Below are 24,250 nucleotides of genomic sequence, written 5' to 3'. Positions count from 1 at the left end.
AATTATTTCACTTATATGAAATGTCCAAAATAAGTAAATCTATAGAGACTAGGGAAAATAAGTGGTTTTCTAGAGCTAGAGTATGAGAAATAGGGAATAACTATGGAAAGGCACAATGTGTCTTTTGGAGGCGATAAGGATTTCTGGAATTAGTAATTAGTGGTGACAGTATGTGGTGGAATGAGAAGGCCATGCCAAGATGAATGCTGGCAAACGAGCGTCAGTTACTCAGGAATGGCTTTGAAACCCAACTGGCAATGGAACCTGCCTGGCAACAGGCTGTGATTGCATGGCTTTGGAAACTGCCTGGCAACAGGTTGTGATTGGTTGGGGCATAGACTGCCCCTTGACTGGACTGGCTGGTCTTGGCTATATAAGATGTTGTACCAACTGAAATAAATGAGTCTGTGGGCTGCTCGCCTCAGGCCTGCTTTCACCCAACTCCCAGGGTCTGTGTGGCGACTCCGCGCCTCTTGCCCCCACCACGTTCCTCCTCTCAGGAACAAATCCACTGCAACATTGTTGAGAAATCAACTGCAACATCTGGCACCCAATGTGGGGCTCGAACCCACGACCCCGAGATTAAGAGTCTCATGCTCTACCGACTGAGCTAGCCGGGCCGCCTGTGTGAAAACCAGGAATCCTAACCACTAGTACAACTTTTTGAGTATACTAAAAATTATTGAATTGTAGTTTTTAAAGGAGTGAATTTCATGGTATGTGAATTATATCTCCAACAGGAAGGAGGAGAGAGGGGGAGGAAAAAAAAAAGAAGGAAGAGGTAGTGGGAGGAAAGAGAAAGCAGTTTTTGTAACTAACTAGAGTTGGTCTGCCCATCAAAAGGGGCAACAGCCTCAGCACCAGTCAACAGCTGCCTCAGCAGCTCAGGTTCAGGATTATCAGATACACTGATTTCTTCAAAAAGCTCCAAATCCAAATTTTAGTGTAAGATTCCATTTTCAAATAGTGGCAACTAATCAAATCTGTAGAAAAACAGTATGCATGTTCCCCTTTCATGCTGCCACCTTGCAACCACTGACCTACTTAGTACCATAACTCTTTCCTAGAGGAAGCCACACACACAATATGAAAAAGAAAGTCAACATAACAATAGCTTTAATTTCTTTGGAGTGTATTATATATATATATATATATATATTTTTTTTTTTGGACAGGCAGAGTGGACAGTGAGAGAGAGAGAGAGAAAGGTCTTCCTTTGCCATTGGTTCACCCTCCAATGGCCGCCGCGGCCAGCGCGCTGTGGCCGGCACACCGCGCTGATCCGATGGCAGGAGCCAGGAGCCAGGTGCTTTTCCTGGTCTCCCATGGGGTGCAGGGCCCAAGCACCTGGGTCATCCTCCACTGCACTCCCTGGCCACAGCAGAGGGCTGGCCTGGAAGAGAGGCAACCGGGACAGAATCCAGCGCCCCGACCGGGACTAGAACCCAGTGTGCTGGCGCCGCAAGGCAGAGGATTAGCCTAGTGAGCCGTGTATTATTATTTTGAAATGTGAAGCATCACTAGGGATTATCAAGGAAAAAATTTTTAATATATGGACTGTAACACAAAACATGAAAATACTCCTTTCATCATCCAGTCAGTATCATTTCCAGGGGCAATCACTATGTTACTTCAGTTTTCAATTTTTTTTTAATAGAGAGAGAGAGAGTGCACACAACAAACTCTCATCAGCTAGTTCATTCTCCAAATGTGTACAAAGGCAAGGAGAGGGAGGAGGCAAAGCCGGGAACCAAGGATGCTATCTGGTTGTCCCACATAACCAACTACTTGGGCTGTTTACTGCCTCCCAGGGTGTACACTAATCAGGAAACTGGAATCAGGAGCTGGAGCTGGGAACTGAACTCAGGCACTCTAATGTGGAATACTGGCATCTTAACTGCTGGGCCAAACAAATGCCGACCCCATTTTTAGGATTTTCTAATCATGGATTTTCCAATACTTGATTTTTAGTCAAGCACAGGACTCAAAGACACAAAGATCTAGTCTAAGCATCCTATAATATAAAAGAGACATCTGAGGGTCAAGGGGACAAAAAGGCTCATTTTCTGAATATTACAATGATGTTGTAGTCCCTAAGCTTTTAAACACCCAGGTGATGTTAACTTTGATGCAAGCTTGAAAGATTTATCTCATTTTTTTCTCAAACTGGTTGCAACAAAGAATGAAACAGCCCAGATAATCTGAGAAACACCATGGACTTTTACAAACAACTTTTGAATGTTGCTCTAAATTTAATCACATCTCAAACCTAGAATAAGGGTATATTCCAAAGCCAAACAAACACCAGAATATTACCCATATGGGATACTGGCACTGCAGGCAGAGGATTAACCCACTGAGCCACAGTGCTGGCCCCTAAGAGTTTCAGTTCTTCCATATTAGTCATTCTGGTGTTTGTGTATTGTTGTGTTTGAGAATACAGCACTGTATTCTCAATTTACAATTATTGAGTGACTAAAGATGTTGACTACCATTTCACTGGTTTATGGCCCATTTTGATATTCTCTTGTGTAAAGTGACTCTAAGTCTTGGTTGGACAAATTCACTCTAGTCTGTGTCTCATCTCCATACTATTTATGGTATCCTTGCTCAAACTAATTTAATGCAGTCAGTAAGTATACAGTGGAGGAATTGGGCAACTCCTTCAAGATAGGGACATCTTGTGTCTTCAGATGTAAACCACTAAGGAAACAAGGTCAACTAAGCACTTTTCTGAGACTGCAAACCTTAAACACAATCATAAAGAAACTTCAGACAAATACAAAATAAGGAAACACTGCATTTAATAAAAAAAGATCATATTCTTCAAAAGTGACAATGCCATAAAAATCAAAGAAAGGCTATGGAAATATTGCAGGTACAAGGAAAGTAAAGATACCTGATGACCAAACAGAAATGACAACAAAAGTACAATTAATAAAAGAAAAAAAAATTGGCTTCAAAAAACACAACTGGGGCCAGCGCTGTGGTTTAGCGGGTAAAGCCAGCCGCTGCCTGCTGTGCCAGCATCCCATATGGGCACTGGTTCAAGTCTCAGCTGCTCCACTTCCAATCCAGCTCTTTGCTATGGCCTGGGAAAACAGTAAAAGACAGCTCAAGTCCTTGGGCTCCTGCACCCGTGTGGAAGACCTAGAAGAATCTCCTGGCTCCTGGTTTCAGATTGGCATAGCTCCAGCTGTTGCGGCCAACTGGGGAGTGAACCAGTGGACAGAAGACCCCACCCCCACCCCGCCTTGCCTTCTGTGTAACTCTGACTTTCAAATAAATACATAAATCTTTTATCAAAACACCACACAATCAATAACCTACAAAACAGAAGTATTTGAAAATCATTTTCTGAAAAGAGCTTAATGTCTAGAATATGAAAAAAAGATCCTACAACTCGAGCTGGCACTCTGGTGCAGCATGTAAAGCCACTGCCTGTGACACCAGCAGCCCATAGAGGCACCAGTTTGTGTTACGGCTGTTCCACTTCCAATCCAGCTCCCTGTATTGTTCGTGGGAAAGCACTGGAAGATGGTCCAAGTGCTTGAACTCTTGCAACCCACATGGGAGACCCAGATGGAGTTCCAATCTCCTGATTTGGTCTGGCCCAGTGCTGGCTGTCACAGCCATCTAAGGGAGCAAATCAGTGGATGGTAGAGATCCCCCCCACCCCCCGTCCCCTCGAACTCTTTCAAATAATTAAAGTCTTTAACAAAAGAAAACAATAAAAAGTTTACTTAAAGAAATGTTAAGAAACAAAAGAAGCAAACATAGCTATAAGGTTACTTAAGGTCCAAAAGGAGATGGTGTATGAACACATTGAGGATACATAGCAGCAGTGAAAATGAAGTAAAAGGATGCATAAAAGGTATATTTTGAACAGAGAACACAAAGTGTGGGCTGGTAGAACTTTCAGTATTATAGAATGAAAAGGGCAGCAAATCCTCTCTAAGAACAAGTATAAAACTAACAAATTGTGAAAAACAACTAGGTCAGGGATTTGGAAACTGCCAACAGAAAAACAACAAACTGAGAAGTATTTACTCATAGAAAACCACTAGAACTTCAGGTAAAGGCCATGGAAACCCTGGGCTTCTTACCTGGAGATGCTCCCATCACTATGCCTAGCTTGATCCATGTAAGAACTTTTAACAGGCAGAGCAGGCCTTGAAATCCAGCATTTCTATTGCAAGAAACAATTAACTATATTTGGAGAAAAAGATGAAAACCCATACTGAAAGGAACTGTCAATAACAATGAAAGGCAGTGGGCTGGCATTATGGTGGAACAGGTTAAGCCACCATTTACAATGCCAACATCCCATATCAAAGTGTCAGTTCAAGATCTGGCTGTTCTGCTTCTGATTCAGCTCCCTGCTAGTGCACCTGGGAGAACAGCAGAAGATGGGCCAAGTACTTGAACCACTACCACCCATGTGGGAGACCTGGATGGAGTTCCTGGCTCCTGGCTTTGGCCTGGCCAAGCCCCAGGCCACTGCAGCCATTTGGGGAGTGAACCAGCAGAGAGAAGATCTCTTCGTCTGCCTGTCTCTCCTTCTGTCCCTCTTTTTTTTCTTTTTAATATTTTATTTATTTGAGAGGTAGAGTTACAGACAGTGAGACGGAGAGACAGAAAGAAAGGTCTTCCTTCCATTGGTTCACTCCCCAGATGGATGCAACGGCTGGAGCTGTGCAGATCCGAAGCCAGGAGCCAGGTGCCTCCTCCCAGTCTCCCATGTGGGTGCAGGGGCCCAATGTCTCGGGCCATCCTCTACTTCTTCCCCAGGCCACAGCAGAGAGTTGGACTGGAAGAGAGGCAGCCAGGACTAGAACTGGTGCCCATATGGGATGCTGGTGCCGTAGGTGGAGGATTAACCTACTGTACCACGGAGCAGTTTTAATAAACAAAATAAAACTAAAACTAAATAAATAAACGTAAAAAGCAGGTACAGGCATTTGGCTTAGTGGTAAAAACACTGCATGGGGCACCCGCATCCCATATCAGAGTATCTGGGTTTGAGTCTTGGCTTTGTCCCCAATTGCAGTTTCCTACTAATATGGAAGGTAATGGCTCAAGTAGTTGGATCCCTGCCATCCACCTGGGAAACCTGAACTGAGTTTCTGCACCCAGTTTCAGGCTGACCTAACCCTAGCTGTTGCCATTATCTGAGGAGTGACCAAGTATATGAGAGTTACCTGCCAGTTTCTCTGTCTCTGCCTCTCAAATACATTAGTAATTCTTTTAGAAGTAAAAAAAATAGCAAAAAATGAGTCAGGAAAAACCATGCTGTTCAGAATGGGAAGAGGCAGACCAGTCAGAAATTTAATAGGCAGATCACTCAGAATTGTAATGGAAAAATCCTGAAAATAAGAGAGTCATAAAAGATCTATATGGGCTTTCTACAAATTGCTGGCTGACTGGAAACTTTGGGTATGTGCAGAAGAGAACCAAGAGGGCCAGACACAAAGTAAAAAATGAAGTACATTTGAAAATTGCCTTAAATTTGAGTCTTCCAATTCTCACATCCACTAATAAATGGCTGAGGCATTACAGATTTGAGTTATCTGAGTACAGCCTCTGCACAATCACCGACTGACTGCTAAGGTATGCAGCCAAAGAGGCAACCACAGAACGCCTGGTTTTGAAAACACATGGCCAGCGCTGTGGCTCACTAGGCTAATCCTCCGCCTCCGGCGCTAGCACCCCGGGTTCTAGTCCCGGTTGGGGTGCCGGATTCTGTCCCGGTTGCTCCTCTTCCAGTCCAGCTCTCTGCTGTGGCCCGGGAGTGCAGTGGAGGATGGCCCAAGTGCTTGGGCCCTGCAGCCGCATGGGAGACCAGGAGGAAGCACCTGGCTCCTGGCTTCAGATAGGCACGGTGTGCCAGCCTAGTGACCATTTGGGGGGGTGAACCAACGGAAAAAGGAAGACCTTTCTCTCTCTCTCAAAAAAAAAAAAAAAAGAAAGAAAGAAAGAAAGAAAGAAAAGAAAACACACAGAAAACAGAAAAGCAAACAAAAATAACTAAGTAAATAGAAGCACTGAAGCAAGTAAGGAAATAACATATTCCACAGATAAAACAGAAGCAAGCCAGTTTAAAAATAAAAACCAGGGGGGAAAAATCAGATTCCAGAGTTGCTACAATATATTATCCAATCTGTCCAGTTAATGAATAGGAGCAGTTTAGATGCCTGCATCCCACATTGGAATGCTAGGGGTCAGATTTCCAGCTACAGCTCCCAAGCCCAGCTTCCTGCTAATGCAGACTCTGGGAGGTAGCAGTGATGGCTCCAATGCCAGAGCCCCAGATAGTTTTCTGGGCTCTAGCTTCAGACTGAGCCCAGTCTCAGTCATTGTGTGCATTTAGGGAGTGAACCAACAAAGGGAAGTTCTGTTTCCCTCTCTGCCTTTCAAACAAATATGAACAAATAATTCAAATTAAAATTTTAAAAATCAGTGAATAGAAATTAACTCTACCCAGAGTTAAAATCTTTTTTCCAAAGATTTTATTTATTATTTGAGAGGTAGAGTTACAGACAGAAAGAGGGAGAGACAGAGAGAAAGGTCTTCCATTCACTGGTTCATTCCCCACATGGACGCAACAGCTGGAGCTGAGCTAATCTGACGCCAGGAGCCAAGAGATTCTTCAGGGTCTCCCTCGTAGGTGCAAGGGCCCACGCACCTGGGCCATCCTCCACTCTTTCCCAGGCTACAAGCAGAGAGCCTGGATCAGAAAAGGAGCAGCCAGGACATGACCTGGCACCCATATGGGATGCCAGCGCCACAGGCAGAGGCCCAGCCCATTACACCACAGCACCAGCCCCAGATGCTTGCATTAATAAAGACATTAAGGTAACTATTAGGAATATGTTTAAGAGAATTAAAAGAAATTCTGACAGAAACAATCCCACAGTGAATCTCAACAGAAGTTATTTTAAAAAGCTCTAGAATCTTAAAGAATATCCCAATATAAAATGTATTAGATGGACTCAACAGGGAATCTGAGACAGCAGAAGAAAAAAAATCAAATTCTCAAAAGATCGATAGAAATAAGAACAGACAAAAAAGACAGGAAAAATGAAGTCTCAGAGACCTGTGAGACAACATTAAGCATGCCAAAATGTGTTAGTGTCAGAGAAAAGGGGTAAAATGGAGACAGAAAAACTATTTGAAGAATTAATGGCTGAAAAATTCCAAAAGTGATAAAAAACATCTACATATTCAAGAAGCTTAATAAACTCTAAAAGTGCTAAACACCAAGAGTCAAAGTCAAACTGAAGAAAGACAAAGACAAAACCTTGAAAGTATATTTTATAGAGGGAAATATAAACGATACTTCAAAAACTTTGTTGAAAAATGTTGGGGCCAGCATTATGGGATAGCAGGTAAAGTCAACGCCTGTGACGCCAGCACCCCATATGGGCACCTGTTCCTCTATCAGCTGCTCCACTTCTGATTCAACTCCCTGATAATGGCCTGGAAAAAGCAGTGTGGGCCCATGCCACCAAAGTAGAAGACCAAGGATCCTGGATCCTGGCTTAAACCTGGGCCAGTCCCAGCCAAGAGGGAGTGAATCATTGGATGGAATATCTCTCCCTGACTCTCCTTTTCTCTCTGTAAGATGACTGCTGGGGCTGGGGCTGGGGCTGGGGCTGGGCCAGGCTGAAGCTAGGAACCAGGAGCTTCCTCCAGGTCTTCAACATGGGTGGTAGGAGTCTAAGCATTTGGGCCACCTTCAGCTGCTTTTCCCAGGCCCTTAGGAGAGAGCTGTAGCAGAAGTGGAGCAGCCCAGGCTGGCGCTGTGGTGTAGTGGGTAAAGCCACCGCCTGCAGTGCCAGCATCCCATATGGGTATCGGTTCGAGTCCTGGCTGCTCCATTTCTGACCCAGCTCTCTGCTATAGCCTGGGAAAGCAGTAGAGGATGGCCCAAGTCCTTGGGCCCCTGCACCCATGTGGGAGACCTGGAAGAAGCTCCTGGCTCCTGGCTTCAGATTGGCACAGCTCCAGCCACTGAGGCCAGTTGGGGAGTGAACCAGCAGATGGAAGACCTCTTTCTCTCTGCCTCTCCTTCTCTAACTCTGACTTTCAAATAAATAAATAAATCTTTAAAAAAAAAAAAAAAAGTGGAACAGCTGAACACGAATAAGCATTGCAGGCTGCAGCTTCACCTCTATGCCGCAACACTGGCCCCTAATAATACACATTTTCCACGAACTTTTTGAGACTCCTCTAAGCATGTATTCAAAATGTTTTCGCTGGGGCAGGTGTTACAGCACAAGCTGTGACTTGGAACACCCACATTCCATATAGAAGTGCTGATTCAGTCTTGGCTCCTCTGCTTCCCCATCTGGCTTTCTGCTAATGCACCTGGGAAAGCAACAAATGATGGCCCAAGTGCTTGGACCCCTTCCCTCCATGTAGGAGATGCGGATGGAGTATCTGGCTCCAGGATTCAGCCTGGTCCAGCTCCAGCTGTTGTGGCCATTTCAGGGGCAAACCAACAGATGAAAGATCTCTCTCTCTCTCTCTCTCTCTCACACACACACACACACACAAATACAATTAAAAAAAAAACTTTTTGTGCCAAAATAAATTTGTAAAATCCATTCTAAATGAAGTTTTTAAGCTATCTTTGCACAACTTACAAATGACTTCTATCAGAAAGAATGGGGGCCAGAGGGTGGTGGAATGACATATTAAATGGCAAAAACTAAACAAAAACCAAAATGCTAAGTCAAGCAGGAATATTATATTCAACAATACCATGCTTCACAAAGAAAGTGAAATAAAGACATTCCTAGATAAAGAAAGGCTGAGAAAGTTCATTGCAAGAACTGTCTTTTGAGAGATGGCAGATTTCTGGGGCTAGCACTGTGGCACAGAGGCCATCACTTGCTGTGCTAGCATCCCATGTGGGTGCCAATTCGAGTCCTGGCTGCTCCACTTCTTACCCAGCTCCCTGCTGATGCACCTGGGAAAAGAACAAAAGATTTTCCAAGTGTTTGGACTCCTGCCACCCTCATGGGAGACCAGACAGGGTCACAAGCTCCTGACTTCAGCCTGACCCAGCCCCAGCCACTGCAGCTATTTCGGGAGTGAGCCAAGAGATCAAAGATCTCTATCTTTCCCTATCTCTCTGTAATTCTGCCTTTCAAATAACATTTATAAATTAAAAAGAGAAAAAAAAAAAAACAGGATTCAGGATTTCTTCAGACTGAGAAGAAATTATGTGTCTTAGTCAATTTTGTGTTGCTATAACCAAACACTTGACACTAAATACTTTTATAAAGAAAAGAGGTTTATTTAGGTTGAGACTTTTGAAGGCTGAAGGTGGTTTCTGGTAAGAACTTCTGGCTATGACACAAGGAATACTGTATCACAGGAGCAGTGAGTGGCAGGTGTAGAAAAGAAAACATGGTGAGAAAAGGAAGCAAGAGATCAGGCTAAGGAAGCTGAACTTGCTATTTAACTTGTTCTTACAGCAAATAATCAGTCCTACAATATCCAACCCAACCTGAAGAGAACTAAACCAGTCTCTCAAGAAAAACAATCCATTCAGGAAGGCAGATCCCTGTGGCCTTACTTAAAGGCTCTACCACTTCAACACCATTACATTAAGCCTCAAGATGAGTTTTGGCAAAGACAATGAATGTTACATTCAAACCGTAACAGTATCCACTGGGCTTGACTTATTGAACACTGGAAATGGTAAATATGCAAGTCAAAAGACTTGTTTTTTTCTTAAGCCTTTTAATAAAAATAGGATTATATAGGGGCTGGTGTTATGGTATAATGGGCAAAAGTTGCCACATATAACACTGGTACCCTTTATGGACACCAATTCAAGCCTGCTCTGCTTCTTAGCCACCTCCTTGCTAATGCATCTGAGAAAGCAGCAGAAGATGGCCCAAATGTTTAGGCCCCTGCACCCATGTGGGAGACACGGATAAAGCTCTTGGCTCCTGGTTTTGGCCTGGCCCAGCCCTAGCCATTGTGGTCATTTGGGGAGTGAGCCAGCAGATAGATGATCTCTTTCTACCTTTCTCTCTTTCTCACTTTCCCTTTCAAATAAATAAATCTTAAAAAAAAAAAAAAAGCGGGCCGGCGCCGCAGCTCACTAGGCTAATCCTCCGCCTAGCGGCGCCAGCACACCGGGTTCTAGTCCCGGTCGGGGCGCTGGATTCTGTCCCGGTTGCCTCTCTTCCAGGCCAGCCCTCTGCTGTGGCCAGGGAGTGCAGTGGAGGATGGCCCAAGTGCTTGGGCCCTGCACCCCATGGGAGACCAGGAAAAGCACCTGGCTCCTGGCTCCTGCCATCGGATCAGCGCAGTGCGCCGGCCGCAGCGCGCCGGCCGCGGCGGCCATTGGAGGGTGAACCAACGGCAAAAGGAAGACCTTTCTCTCTGTCTCTCTCTCTGTCCACTCTGCCTGTCAAAAAAAAAAAAAAAAAAAAAAAAAGCTAGGATTATATAAAGCTAATTTATATAAATACACACACATATACTTTATACTCAACATACATTCTTTTCAAATATCCATAGAACATTCACAAAGACAGACCTAGACCGACCATAAAATAAATATCAATACATTTAAAAGAACTAAAATCACATAAATGATGTGTTTTATTATGTTTTACTATGTTCATAATGAAATCTATTTAGAAACAAGCAACAGAGACAACAGGAATATCTCCAAATATTTGTCAACTACACAATGCACTACTAAACAATACATAACTAAAAGAGAAAGCCTCAAAGGAAACTAAAACAGAAAGAAGCAAATGGAAATACAAAATACAAATAAAAAAAGAAACAGATATATATGTACATATTTGTATATATGCACACACACACACACACAGACAGACAGACAGACAGATAGATCTTATTTATTTGAAGAGCAAACAAACAGAAACCTCACATCCACTGGTTCATTCCTCAAATGACTACAACAGCCAGGATCTTGATGTCAAGCTCAAGATAGGATTCAGGAACTGAAAAAAAAAAAGGTAACTATTCCTCCCTAGTTTTCATTTCATCAGAAAGCCTCTTTTCTTTAGCCACTGCCCAAACCAAAATTTTTTTCATTCTCACATCGTATTACATTCCAACTTATCAGCAAATCTCATTAGCTTTTGCTTAAAAATATTTATCTGTGGGCTGGCACTGTAGCATAGTGGGTAAAGCCGCTGCCTGCAGTGTGGTGTCCCACATGGGTGCCAGTTCAAGTCCCGGCTGCTCCACTTCCAATCCAGCTCTCTGCTATGGCCTGGGAAAGCAGCAGAGATTGCTAAAGGCCTTGGGCCCCAGCACCCATGTGGGAGACCTGGAAGAGGCTCCTGGCTCCTAGCTTCGGATCGGCACAGCTCCGGCTGTTGTGGCCAGTTGGGGAGTGAACCAGCATATGGAAGACTTCTCTCTCTCTCTCTCTCTCTGCCTCTCCTTCTCTCTGTGTTAACTCTGACTTTCAAAAAAATAAATAAATCTTAAAAAAATATATTTATCTATACAACCACCACTTCACTAAAGTCATCATGATCTCTAGCATGGTTTACTGAAATGGCTTCCTATAACCTGTTTTTACTCCAAGACCTCACTCATGCAATTCATTTTGCTATAAAAATAAGGGTCAACTGTAAGAGAATGGCAATACCCTTTCTCTGCTGAAAACCTGTTAGTAATTTCCCATCGCACCTTGAATAAACTCAACTTTTTGCCACAGCTTATATGACTTTATGTACCATATCTTCCCTACTTCTTGATGTCATGTCCCACTACAGTAAAGGTTATACTAAAAAAAACCTGCTACCTCTACCAAGACTAACACAATGGACAACTCCCTTTCTCCCCCAAACAGAAGGCTGTTTAAAAGCTGGTAGCTGAAAACATGGCAACCACTACTGCTTTCCTGTCAATGCACTCTCAGAATTCTCCACTCCCCACCCTACTCCCCACATCTCATCTTAACTGGCATCAGAATATCCTCTTCACCCTCTGCCTGGCTGTTAGATGTCACCAGAGGCTCCATGCTCACACTACTGCTCTTCTCATTCCTTTGACTCTCTTGGACAAGCATCATTCTTTTCAATGAATACAACCATCAACACCTGATAATTCCAAACCTATATTTTCAACCTAGAGCTCACCTTCAAACTTAGAGTAGTATAATTTTTTAAATATTCATTTATTTATTTATTTGAGAGGCAGAGTAACAAAGAGGCAGAGGCAAAGAGAGAAAGAGAGAGGTCTTCTATCCGATGGCTCACTCCCCAGATGGCTGCAATGGCTGAAGCCACGCCAATCCGAAGCCAGGAGCCAGGAGCCTCCTCTGAGTCTCCCACGCGGGTGCAGGGGCCCAAGGACTTGGGCCATCTTCTACTGCTTTCCCAGGCCATAGCAGAGAGCTGGATCAGAAGGGAAGCAGCCGGGACTCAAACCGGCACCCATATGGGATGCCAATACTGCAGGCAGCGGCTTTACCAGCTATGCCACAGTACCGGCCCCAAGTAATTTAATTCTATTCATCAGACATTTCCATCCTTTGTCACAGGCTAAGGATGGCAAAATGATAAGCTAAAAAGAATCCTTGATGACTTCCTGAATCTTGAGACACTGTAAGAAAAAAGTGAAACCCTTGTTCAGCAACCTTTTCTTATTATTATACGCAGCCAAATATAATCCTGATGTAGTGAGCTACTGAGAAGATGAGCATCAGATTGTCAGTCAGATTACAAAATCTAACTCACAGGACATTGAGGGAGGTACTCAAAAGTTTGGTCTCACAAGCAGGAAAAAATTTGTGGTAGACTAAATGGTTCCACCTAACACAACCTAACAGCAAGATACCAAAGATCTGTATCCAAGTAATTTAACTGCATCCCAGAACAAAAGATATTTATAGGAGTACAAAAATATCCAGTGCTCAACAGGGTAAAATTCATAATATATGCAGTACTGAATAAAAGGTACCAAGAATGAAGAAAAGCGGGAAAATGTGACCCAATCAACCAATACAAGTAGACCCAGAAATGACAGAAATGATAAATACCTAAGATGATTAATAGAGTTGTCATAGCAATACTCTACATATTCAGGAAGGTAAAGATATTAAACAGTGGCATGAACGATTTTTAATGGAATTTTTATAGATGAAAAATACAATGTCTAAGATAAAAACACATCACATGGGATTAAAATAAATGAAAGCCGGTGCCGCGGCTCACTAGGCTAATTCTCTGCCTTGTGGCGCCGGCACACCGGGTTCTAGTCCTGGTCGGGGCACCGGATTCTGTCCCGGTTGCCCCTCTTCCAGGCCAGCTCTCTGCTGTGGCCAGGGAGTGCAGTGGAGGATGGCCCAAGTACTTGGGCCCTGCACCCCATGGGAGACCAGAATAAGTACCTGGCTCCTGCCATCGGATCAGCGCGGTGCGCTGGCCACAGCGGCCACTGGAGGGTGAACCAGCGGCAAAGGAAGACCTTTCTCTCTGTCTCTCTCACTGTCCACTCTGCCTGTCAAAAAAAAAAAAAAAAAAAAAAAAGAGAGAGAGACATTGTGGGGCTGGTGCTGTGGTGTAGCAGGTTAAGCCACCACCTGGAAGGCCAGGAACGCTGATTTGTGTCCTGGCTACCCTACTTTGGATTCAGCTCCTTGCTAATGTCCTGGGAAAGCAGCGGAGGATGGCCCAAGTACCTGGGCCCCTGACATACACCTGGGAGACCCAGATGAAGCAGAGTTACAGAGAGTGGAAAATACAGGGGAGGGGGTCTTCCATCATTGGTTCACCTCCAAATGGCTGCAACAGTTGGGGCTGGGCCAGGCTGAAGCCAGGAGACTAGAGCTTCACTCTGGTCTCCCATGTGGGTACAGGAGCCCAAGCACTTGGGCCACTTTCCGCTGCTTTCCCAGGCACACTAGCAGGGGCCTGATTCTGAAGTACAGCAGCCTGGACTTGAACCAGTGCCCATATGTGATGCTGGCATCACAGGCAGTGGCTTCAATATGCTGAGCCACATCAAGGGCCCCAATAAAAAAGGTTTTTTTAAAGCTAAAGCTAATTAGCCAAAAACAACAAAATATAACAACAAAAAATACTCAGTCTAGGGAGAGGGCATTTAGCTTAGTGCTTAAGATGCCTACATCCCATCACAGTGCCTGGGTTCTATACCCTACTCTAAAAATTCCTATACTGGAGAAAAGTAATGTCTCAAATCATTGACCTCAGTTTACAACAAAATATATTAGTAAATTAAAAGCAAATTAAAGCCAAAGGAAAACTAAATAATAAAAAATCAGAAACAAATACAGAAAACAGAACATTAAACTGATAAAACTACAAGCTAGTTCTTTCAGATCACTGAAATTGTTAAACCACTAGCCAAATACTTGGTCGAAAAAAAACAAATTATCAATATCAAAAAATGAGATGCAATATGACTACACATTCTACAAATAATAAAAGAAAAATAACAAATTATTAAGAAGATTATACCAATCAATTAAACAAAGTAATTAAATGGACAAATTTCTTAAAAAAAAAAAAAAAAGCAAACTACCATAGCTCACTCAAGAAGAACTATATGGGGCCAGTGCTGTGGCAGGGTTGTCACTGCTTGCACAGCCAGCATCTACATCAGAACGCTGGTTCATATCCTGGCCGTTCCACATCTAATCCAGTTCTCTGCTAATGCGACTGAGAAAGCAAGGGAAGATGGCCCAAGGACTTGAGCCCCTGCCACCAATGTGGGAGACCAGGATGGACTTCCTTGTCCCATGCTTCAGCCTGGCCCAGCCCTGGCTATTGTAGCCCTTTGGAGGGAGTGAGCCACCAGATGGAAGAGCTTTCTCCCTGTCACCCTGACTTTCAAATAAACAAACAGAGGAGGAGAGGGAAGAAGATATTTCTCTGACTCACTCTCTCTGCCTTCAAGTAACATTTAAAATTTTTTAAATAAATAGAGGAAAAGAAAAAAGAAAGACGTATGTAACCTGAGTAATCAAATCTATTATTAAGGAAACTTCATTTGTAGTAAAACTCTTCCCATAAGGAAAAGTCCAGGTTAATATGGCCTCCCTGCTGAATTCTACCCAAAAGATAAGGAATATATAATATCAATTCTACATAATCCTTTTTAAAAATTTAAAGTGGAAATATTTCCTAATTCTGTGAGGTCAGCATTATTCTGACATTCAATCCAGAAAAAGACATGACAAAAAACAAAATCAAGTACCAAATATCCCCCATTACCCTAAGTGTAAAAATTCCTAACTAAAATTTAGCAAACTGAACTAACAATATACAAAAAGCATAATATATCATAATCAAGTGGTGTTTATTCTAGGAATACAGATTTGGTTCACAATGAAAAAATAAACCAATGTAATTCACCATATTAAGCAAACTAAATACATATATAATTATACCAATAGACATAAAATTTACTTGACCAAAAAATCTAAAATCCATTTCTAATTTCAAGAATGACAACAACTCACAGAAAACAAAGAATAGAAGAAACTTTCCTAAGCTTGGTAAGGGAATCTAGGAAAAATGTATAGCTAACATCTTTTCTAGCATTAAAAGACTAAATGCTTGGGGCTGGCACTGTGGCCAGTAGGTTAAACCTCTGCCTGCAGGACCAGCATCCCACATGCGCACCGGTTCCAGTGCTCACTGTTCCATTTCCGATCCAGCTCCCTGTTGTTGGGCCTGGAAATGCAGTAGAAGATGGCCCAAGTGCTTGAGATGCTGCACCCATGTGGGAGACCTGGAAGACGCTCCTGCTTCTGGTTTAAGATTGACCCAGCTCCAGCCATTGTGACCATTTAGGGAGTGACCAAGTAGATGGAAGATCCTTCAGTCTATGACTCTCTCTCTCTCTCTCTCTATAGTTCTCCCTTTCGATAAAATAAATAAATCTTTGAAAAAAAAAAAAAAAGAAAACGCTAAATGCTTTCCTTTTAAGATAAAAAAAAAAAAAAAAAAAAAAAACAAACAGGGGACAGCTCTATGGCACAGTAGATTAATCTTCCGCCTGTGGCGCTGGCATCCCCTTTGGGCGCCAGTTCTACTTCCGGCTGCTCCTCTTCCAATCCAGCTCTCTACTATGGCCTGGGAAAGCAGCAGAAGATGGCCCAAGTCATTGTGCCCCTACACCCGTGCACTGGAAGAAGCTCCTAGCTCCTGGCTTCGGATCAGCACAGCTCCGGCCGTTGCGGCCATCTGGGGAGTGAACCAACAGAAGGAAGTCCTTTCTCTCTGTCTCTCCCTCTCACTGTCTGTAACTCAACCTCTCAAATAGATAAATAAAATATTTTTAAAAAAGATAAAAAACAATACAAGTGACAAGGGCACCAAAACTATTCAACAAAGAATAGTCATCAATAAATGGTGCTAGGACAACTAGAGAGCTACATGTGAAAGAATGATGTTGAACTCCTACCTCATACAATACACAAAAATTCACTAAAAATGAATCAATGACTTATATGTAACAGCTAAAATTGTAAAATTTAAAAGAAAAATGAAACCTTTGTGACCTTGGGCTAAGCAATGATTTCTAAGCTATAACACTAAACACAAGCAACAAAAGAAAAAGATAAATTAACCCTCACCAAATTAAAGAATCCTGTGCTTCAAAAGATACCATCAAAAAGGTAAAAAAAAAAAAAAAAAAAAAAAAAAAAAAAACCACACACAAAATGGGAGAAAATTTTCGCAAAAATGCATACAAAGGCACTTCAAAAAATGTAAGAAAAGAAAAAAAACTTCAAAAAAAAGTTTATGGATACAAAAAAAATTTTGAAATCTTCAATTTTTTATTCATAATATGCATTCTCCATTAACTTTGAAGAGCCCCTCTCAAATGCATAGATTTCAAAAAAATTTTGCAGGAAAGTAAACTGATCTTTTAATTCCATTTTCTACACAGCTTTCTTTTTTTTCTGAAGATTTATTTTATTTATTTGAAAGAGTTACAGAGAGAGATAGAGACAGAGAGAGGTCTTCCACCCTCTGGTTCACTCCCCAGACGGCCACAATGGCCGGAGCTACGCCAATCCAAAACCAGGAGCCAGGAACTTCTTCCAGGTCTCCCATGTGGGTGCAGGGACCCAAGGACTTGGGCTATCTTCTACTGTTGTCCCAGGCCATACCAGAGAGCTGGATCGGAAGAGGTGCAGCTGGGACTAGAATCGGAGCCCATATGGGATTATGGCGCTTCAGGCCAGGGCTTTAACCCACTGTGCCACAGCGCCAGCCCCTATCCACAGCTTTCTAAAGTACTCTCTTAATAAATCTTAAAATAAAAATAAAAATATTCTCTTACTTGATGAGGGACTTGTAACTAGAAGATACAAAAGAATTTTTACAGCTCAACAATAGACAATCCATTTTATGAAATGTGCAAAGGATCTGAATATTTCAAAACATATAACCTGCTGCGCCACAGCACTGGCCCCACAACAGATATTTCAGAAGAAAATATATGGCCAACATCATTATTTATCAGGGAAATGCACATGAGAAAGAGGATACCACTTTACACGCACTAGGATGGCTATAAACAAAAAGACAGGTAATAGCAGGCACCGAAAAGGATGTGGAAAAGTTAGCATCCATGGGGCAGACGCTGTGAAATAGCAGGTAAAGCCACTGACTGCAATGCTGGCATCCCATATGGGCGCTTGTCCTGGCTGCTCCACTTCTGATCCAGCTCCCTGCTAATAGCCTAGGGAAAGCAGCAAATGACCCAAGTCCTTGTGCCTCTGCACCCACATAAGAGACCTGGATGAAGCTCCTGGCTTCAGCATAGCCCAGCCCTGGATGTTGCAGCCATCTAGGGAGTGAACCAGTAGCTAGAAGATCTCTCTCTCTCTCAACCTCTCCTGCTCGCTCTCTAATAAAAAATAAAATCAGAACTCTCACACACTGCTGCACTGCTGGTAAATGATGCAGCCATTTTGTAAGAGTCTGGCAGTTCCTCAAAAGGTAAACAGGGGCTGGCACTGTGGTGTAACAGATTAGGCCACCGCCTGGGATGCCAGTTGCTCCCCTTCTGATCTAGCTCCCTGCCAATGCACCTCGGAAAGCACTGGGAGATGGCTAAGTGCCATGGCCCCTGCATCCACATGGGAGACCCAGAAGAAGCTCCCGGCTTCAGCCTGGCCCAGTCCCGATTGTTGTGGTCATTCGGGGAGTGAACCAGCAGATGGAAGATCTCTCTCTCTGTCTCTCCTTCTCTCTAACTCTGTTTTTCAAATAAATAAATCTTTTTAAAAATCAAAATAAATAATAAAAGTGCAAAGAACACAATGCTGAGCAAGTTAAAATGTTTTGATAAAAGGTGATTTCATTGAAAGACAGCAAGGAAAGCTAGGAGCCATGAAGAGACATGGAGAGGAAGTAAAACAAGACAATATGGAAAGATTATATACTAGGGCTGGTGCTATGGCGGAGTGGCAGTTATGGGCACTGGTTCTACTCCCAGCTGCTCCTCTTCTGATCCATCTCTCTGCTAATGGCCTGAGAAGCAGAAGACAGCCCAAGCACCTGGGCCCCTGCACACGTGTGGGAGACCCAGAGAAGCTCCTGGCTTTAGATCAGCCCAGCTCCAGCCATTGCAGCCATTTGGGGAGTGAACCAGCCGATGGAAGACCTTTTCTCTGTCTCTCCCTCTCACTGTCTGTAACTCTACCTCACAATAAATATTTTTTTAAAAAAAGATTACATACATGTGATTCCAAACCACATAGCATTCCCAAAAAGCAAAACTATACAGAAAATAAAAATATCAGTGGCTGCCAGGCATGGGGTAAGTGGGAAAGGCAAGAGGAAGGAACACATGGGCCACACACCATTGTTAAGGAGGCGAAACTATCCTGTATGATACCATAATGATAGGTTCATGTAATTAAACATCCATAAAAATCCACAGAATGTCCAGCACAGAAGGACTGCTAACAAAAACTATGAACTTTAGCTTAGAATAGTGCGTCAATACTGGCTCTTCATTTGTAACAAATGTACAACACACTAATGCAAGATGTTGCTATTGGGGAAAATAAAGCAAAATTCCCTGTTTCACCTTAAAAAAGAAAAGCCACACTGATTCCAAAAGTCTGGCCACATGAAGTATTGGCAAAGATGTTACTCAGTACTCTGGTAGAACGTGTAAAATGATACAATCATCACTGAAAACAGTTTGGCATATGACTCAGCCATTCTACTCCTACGTATTTATTCAAGAAAAGCTAAAGCAAATATCCACAAAGTACTTGCACACAAAGGTTCTTAGATTTAACTGCAATAGCTTAAAAACTGGAAACCCAAGTGTCCATCACCAGGTAAACAGTTGCATAAATTGTGGTGTATCCACAAAATGGAATAAACAATACTCAACAATAAACAGAAATGAACTACTGATAAAGTTAGGAGAATATGGCTGAATCTCAAAATAATTATGCTGCGTGAAAGAAGCCAGACTCTTCCCTCTACACATAAAAAGTACATACCATATAATATACATTATAATTCTAAAATATGCAAACTAATTTGTAGTGACAAAAAGCAGATCATTGGTTGTCTAGGAACAATAAATAGAGGCCAGACAGTGATGGATTACAAAAGGGCCTAGCAAACTTTTGGAGGGGATCTAATATGTTCACTCCCTTGAGATGGATGATAGTTCTACAGGGATACACATATAAGAAAATTCACCAAATTTTATGTTTTAAATGTGCAGTTTGTTGTATGCCAATTATTTCAATAAGGTTATAAGAATTTTTGTTCTTTAATGCTATTAACTCCGCAACTCTCATCACTGACTCTAAGCCAATTTATGAGTCATACTACCAGTCTCACCACCATACAGACACCCATTGATTTTGTTTTTCAAAAATATTACTTAAAACTTCTGACCCTTTATTTACCAAACTGTAAATGAATTCTGACCTTTTAAAAACAAAATCACAGGGCTGGCACTATGGAACCAGCATCCCATATGGGTGCCAGTTTGAGACCCAGCTGCTCCACTTCCGATCCAGCTCTCTGCTATGGCCTGGGAAAGCAGCAGAAGATGACCCAGGTCCTTGGGCCCCTGCACCCACCTGGGAGACCTGGAAGAAGCTCCTGGATCCTGGCTTCAGATCGGTGCAGTTCTGGCCGTTGTGGGCAATTACAGAGTAATTCTGACTTTCAAATAAATAAATACATCTTTTAAAAAATCACATTTGCTTTCATTGGTTAGACATATCCTAATTGCAAACATTAAAATTATGAAGAAAATGTCCAAGAAGTATTTTTCAAGTAATATTGGATACCTCTGGTTAAGAACTGAGAAGGAAGGGCCTCAAGACCTTTTACTGTGTATTTTTCCATACTTTCTTAACCTTTTATCATAATATCTATCAAAACCATATAAAACTCAAATTTAACAGGAATTTTAACAGTGTTCTCAAAACATATGAAGCAATAATGTTAGCAGCAACAGTAAGCATAAAGCCACCTGGAATGATTACAGAAAACATTACTTCAGAATATGTAATACATTTAGTCAAGTTTTAATGACAACTTATTAACTATACCTCATGTTAACTCAAACTGCCTGATCACATATTTCATATAAAATATCAATTATTTGCAAATATTCCTACATATCTTTTAGTATGTGGTCCTGATAATCATTACATTTAGAATATAGTTGTTTCATTTTTCCTACCAAGCTTCTTAAAGACTTTCCAGGGGTGGAGATCTAGCCCAGGAGTTAAGACACCACCAGTTAAGATGCCTGCATCCCACATCAGAGTACTGGATTCAATACCCAGCTCTGGCTCCAAATCCAGATTCCAGTTAATGAAGATCCTGGGAGGCAACCGTGACGACTGAAGTTAATGGAATAAGGTTTAGGAAGACCTGAAGTCCACCAGTCCACTCAGTCGCTCTCTCACTTTCTCAAACTAATAAATACTTTTAAAGGTTTTCTTTCTTAGTTGATAAAAGGTTTTATCACGGGGCAGGCACTGTGGTATAGTGGGTTGAGCTGCTGCTTACAATATCAAGCATCTCACATCAGGGTGCTGATTTGAGCCCCCGATGCTCTGCTCCCATCCTGCTTCTTTCTAAGCACCTGAGAAGGCTAAGGAGGTGACTGAAGTACTTGGGTTCCTGTGACCCAAGTGGGAGACCACAGTGGAGCTTCTGGCTTCAGCCTGATCCAGTTCTGGCTATTGTGGACATCTGAAGAGAAAACCAGAGGATGGAAGATCAGTGTCTGTGTCTGTCTCTTGTCTCCCAGCCTCACTTCCTGCCACTTTGCCTTTCAAATAAATTAATGAATTAACCTTAAAAAATGTCTTATCATTTCTTAAATGAACATTTCAAAAGAGTATGTAGTTCACTTGGAAAATGAAAATTAAGTTTCTACATTTCCTTAGGCAGCAAAGTATTATTACAGGACACCTCAGATTCACAAAAAGACTTGGGTTCAAAATTTAGCAGTAACGCTTCTTGGCCTTTTGGCTAAGATCAAGTGCAAAATTTAGTAATAGTTGTGTGTGACTCATTTATAAAATGAAGACAGAAGAGACTACATCCCAGGTTTGCTTTAAGTGCTAAATAAGAGTATGTACGTATATCATAAGAGAAAGATAACACCTACCACAAACACCTAACATAGACATTCTCAATAAATGTCAGTTCGCTTCTCTTTCTCCAAACAGCTCATGGTTAAAGGCATATGAAACTCTAAATAGTAAGTTCTGATTTTTCTCCTTTTTTAGGTATTACACAGAAACAACAATTGTAATTGGTAACAGATTCCTTCTTACTCATCCACATTTCCTCTCAATGGGTCATGTTCCTTACAAAAATAGACAGCAAGCATAGAGGTTAAAAACTCATACTGTGGAGCCAAACTGCTTGGATTTAAATCTATAGCTGACACGTACCAGGTGAGAGACCTTAGGCAAATGACTTCATCTCTCTGCCTTTGTTTCCTAACCTGTAATCTGGAGATCTTCAGATTGTTATGGGAGGGGAATTAAACAAGTGAATGTTTGTAAAGTGCTTAGAAGGAGCCTGGCATATAGTCATAATTATGAAATATCTGTTAAACAAAATTAAGTTCATATACTGTTATGATTTGAATGTGTTCCTAGAAGCAAGTGCTGGGAACTTAATCGTCAATACAACAGTAGTATTACAAGGTGGAATCTTTGAGAGATGATAAAACCATGAGGGCGTGAATAAATTAATGTTGATTATAAAAAAACAGCTTGGAGGCTGCAAGTTCAATCTCTTGCACACTGTCTCTCTCCCATGTGATGCTTTCCACCATGTTATAATGAGCCAGGCAGCCCCTCAATTTTGGGCTTCCCAGCCTCTAGAACAGAGGAGATATATCTCTGTTCTGCATAGATCATTCATTCAGCCCATGGCATTCTCCTAAAACAGCACAAAACAGACTTAAGACATATATATACGTAAGACATATATATACACACATACTTAGGGATTTTTTCCTTCCCCTGAAGTTCTTAAGCCAGGCTAAGAAAGCTGGGAAATTTGTTTTAAATGTGTATAAACTCTAGTTATTTTGCATTAGATTATCTTTAAAAACAATGGTAGCGGCCAGCACTATGGCAGTGTTAAAATTAAACTACCACTTACACTGCTGGCATTCCATACTGAGGTGCCAGTTCGAGTCCTGGCTGCTCTGTGTCCAATCCAGCTGCCTGCTAATGCACCTAAATAGGCAGTAGAAGACGGACCAAGTGGCTGGGACCCTGTCACCTACATGGGAGACCAGGATAGAGTTTCTGGCTCCTGGCTTCAGCCGGGCCCAGACTGGCTTTTGTGAGCATTTGGGGAGCGAATCAGTGAATGAAAGAAAACTACCTCTACCTATGCTCTGCCTTTCAAATAATTACATCTTTTTCTAAAAGAAAAGAAAAAAAGAGTATAGTTCTTAAATCAGTTCTCTAAAAACGTAGGTTTCTTTAAAACTCTTCAATCACTTTGGGCTGGTGTAGCCACAGTAAACTGAGTGTTGTACTCTAATAATTCTGTCAGACACTAGAAAAAAACCATCTCATCTGTAAAATGCTGACAGTAACTGTATCTACTTCATATGAATATTATAAGGGTTAAATTAAATATCTGTAAAGCACTTGAAAAATACCAAAGCACAGTGAACAGTCCACAAAAAAAGGCTAAGATTTATTAAGTTGAGCATTTGAACCCAATCCTGTTCAGAATCTATTCTTGAATGCTGTATCATATTGCCTTTCATTTGTTTATTGGTTCAACATTTAACACATGCCTATCATATACCACTATGCTCCCTTCACCAACCTCCTAATTTAAAAAAAGATAAAATACTAAGTTCGAAAATACTAATGTCTTTAACAGCATACATACTTTGCTGAAATACCTTCTGCTGCTTATCATAAACTCCCAAATAATATTAAACGTGGTACTTCACAGTCAGAACTCTGAAGTCATCACATGTTGCCAGAAGTTCAAACTCCAACATAAAAACTGGAGGCTCACCAATTCTCAATTAATGAATTTCCACAATGCTCTTCACTCCATTCTCCATAATAAGATTACTGTACCTGGCTATCTTCATTATGATGTAAGCTCTGGAGAGCAAGAAACATTACTGAGATATCTTTATTTTTTAAGATTTATTTATTTGAAAGTCAGAATTACACACAGAGAGAGGAGAGGCAGAGAGAGAGAGAGGTCTTCCATCCGATGGTTCACTCCCCAATTGGCCGCAACGGCCGGAGCTACGCCGATCCAAAGTCAGGAGCCAGGAGCTTCTTCCAGGTCTCCCACGTGGGTGCAGGAGCCCAAGGACTTGGGCCATCTTCTACTGCTTTCCCAGGCCACAGCAGAGAGCTGGATCGGAAGAGGAGCAGCTCGTACTAGAACCGGCGCCCATGAGAGATGCTGGTGCTTCAGGCCAGGCACTAACCCAGTGTGCCACAGCACTGGCCCCTCATGAGATATCTATATCCCACAGTACTTAACACACTTTGCACATAGCTAGCCTATACAACTTAAATAAGAAAATCACAAGCTTGATTCATTACAATCATAACGCAATATAGCACACATCTATTTGAGTCAATCCAACTTATCTGCTTTTCAAAGGACACGCTAGATCCCACTTCCTGGGCCTTGGTTTCTGCCCATCCCTTGAATGCCCATATCCCTCTTCTCTTTAATAATCCTTACTCCTACCA

The 24,250-nt window shown here is 42.1% G+C and overlaps 1 protein-coding gene and 1 non-coding gene across 2 annotated transcripts in view; both read right to left on the bottom strand.

Moving 5' to 3' along the window:
- The window catches only part of MAP3K2 (mitogen-activated protein kinase kinase kinase 2), an 87,702-nt gene that overhangs the window by 48,255 nt on the left and 15,197 nt on the right, over window positions 1-24,250 (bottom strand). The window lies entirely within an intron of this gene.
- On the bottom strand, window positions 548-620 carry TRNAK-CUU (transfer RNA lysine (anticodon CUU)). Its single transcript has one exon. It is a non-coding gene; the product is annotated as a tRNA-Lys (tRNA).

Source organism: Oryctolagus cuniculus, chromosome 3 (assembly GCF_964237555.1).
Source record: "Oryctolagus cuniculus chromosome 3, mOryCun1.1, whole genome shotgun sequence".
NCBI lineage: Eukaryota > Metazoa > Chordata > Mammalia > Lagomorpha > Leporidae > Oryctolagus > Oryctolagus cuniculus.
The sequence above is the reverse complement of the archived record's forward strand: the minus strand, read 5'-3'. Positions and strand labels throughout refer to the sequence as shown.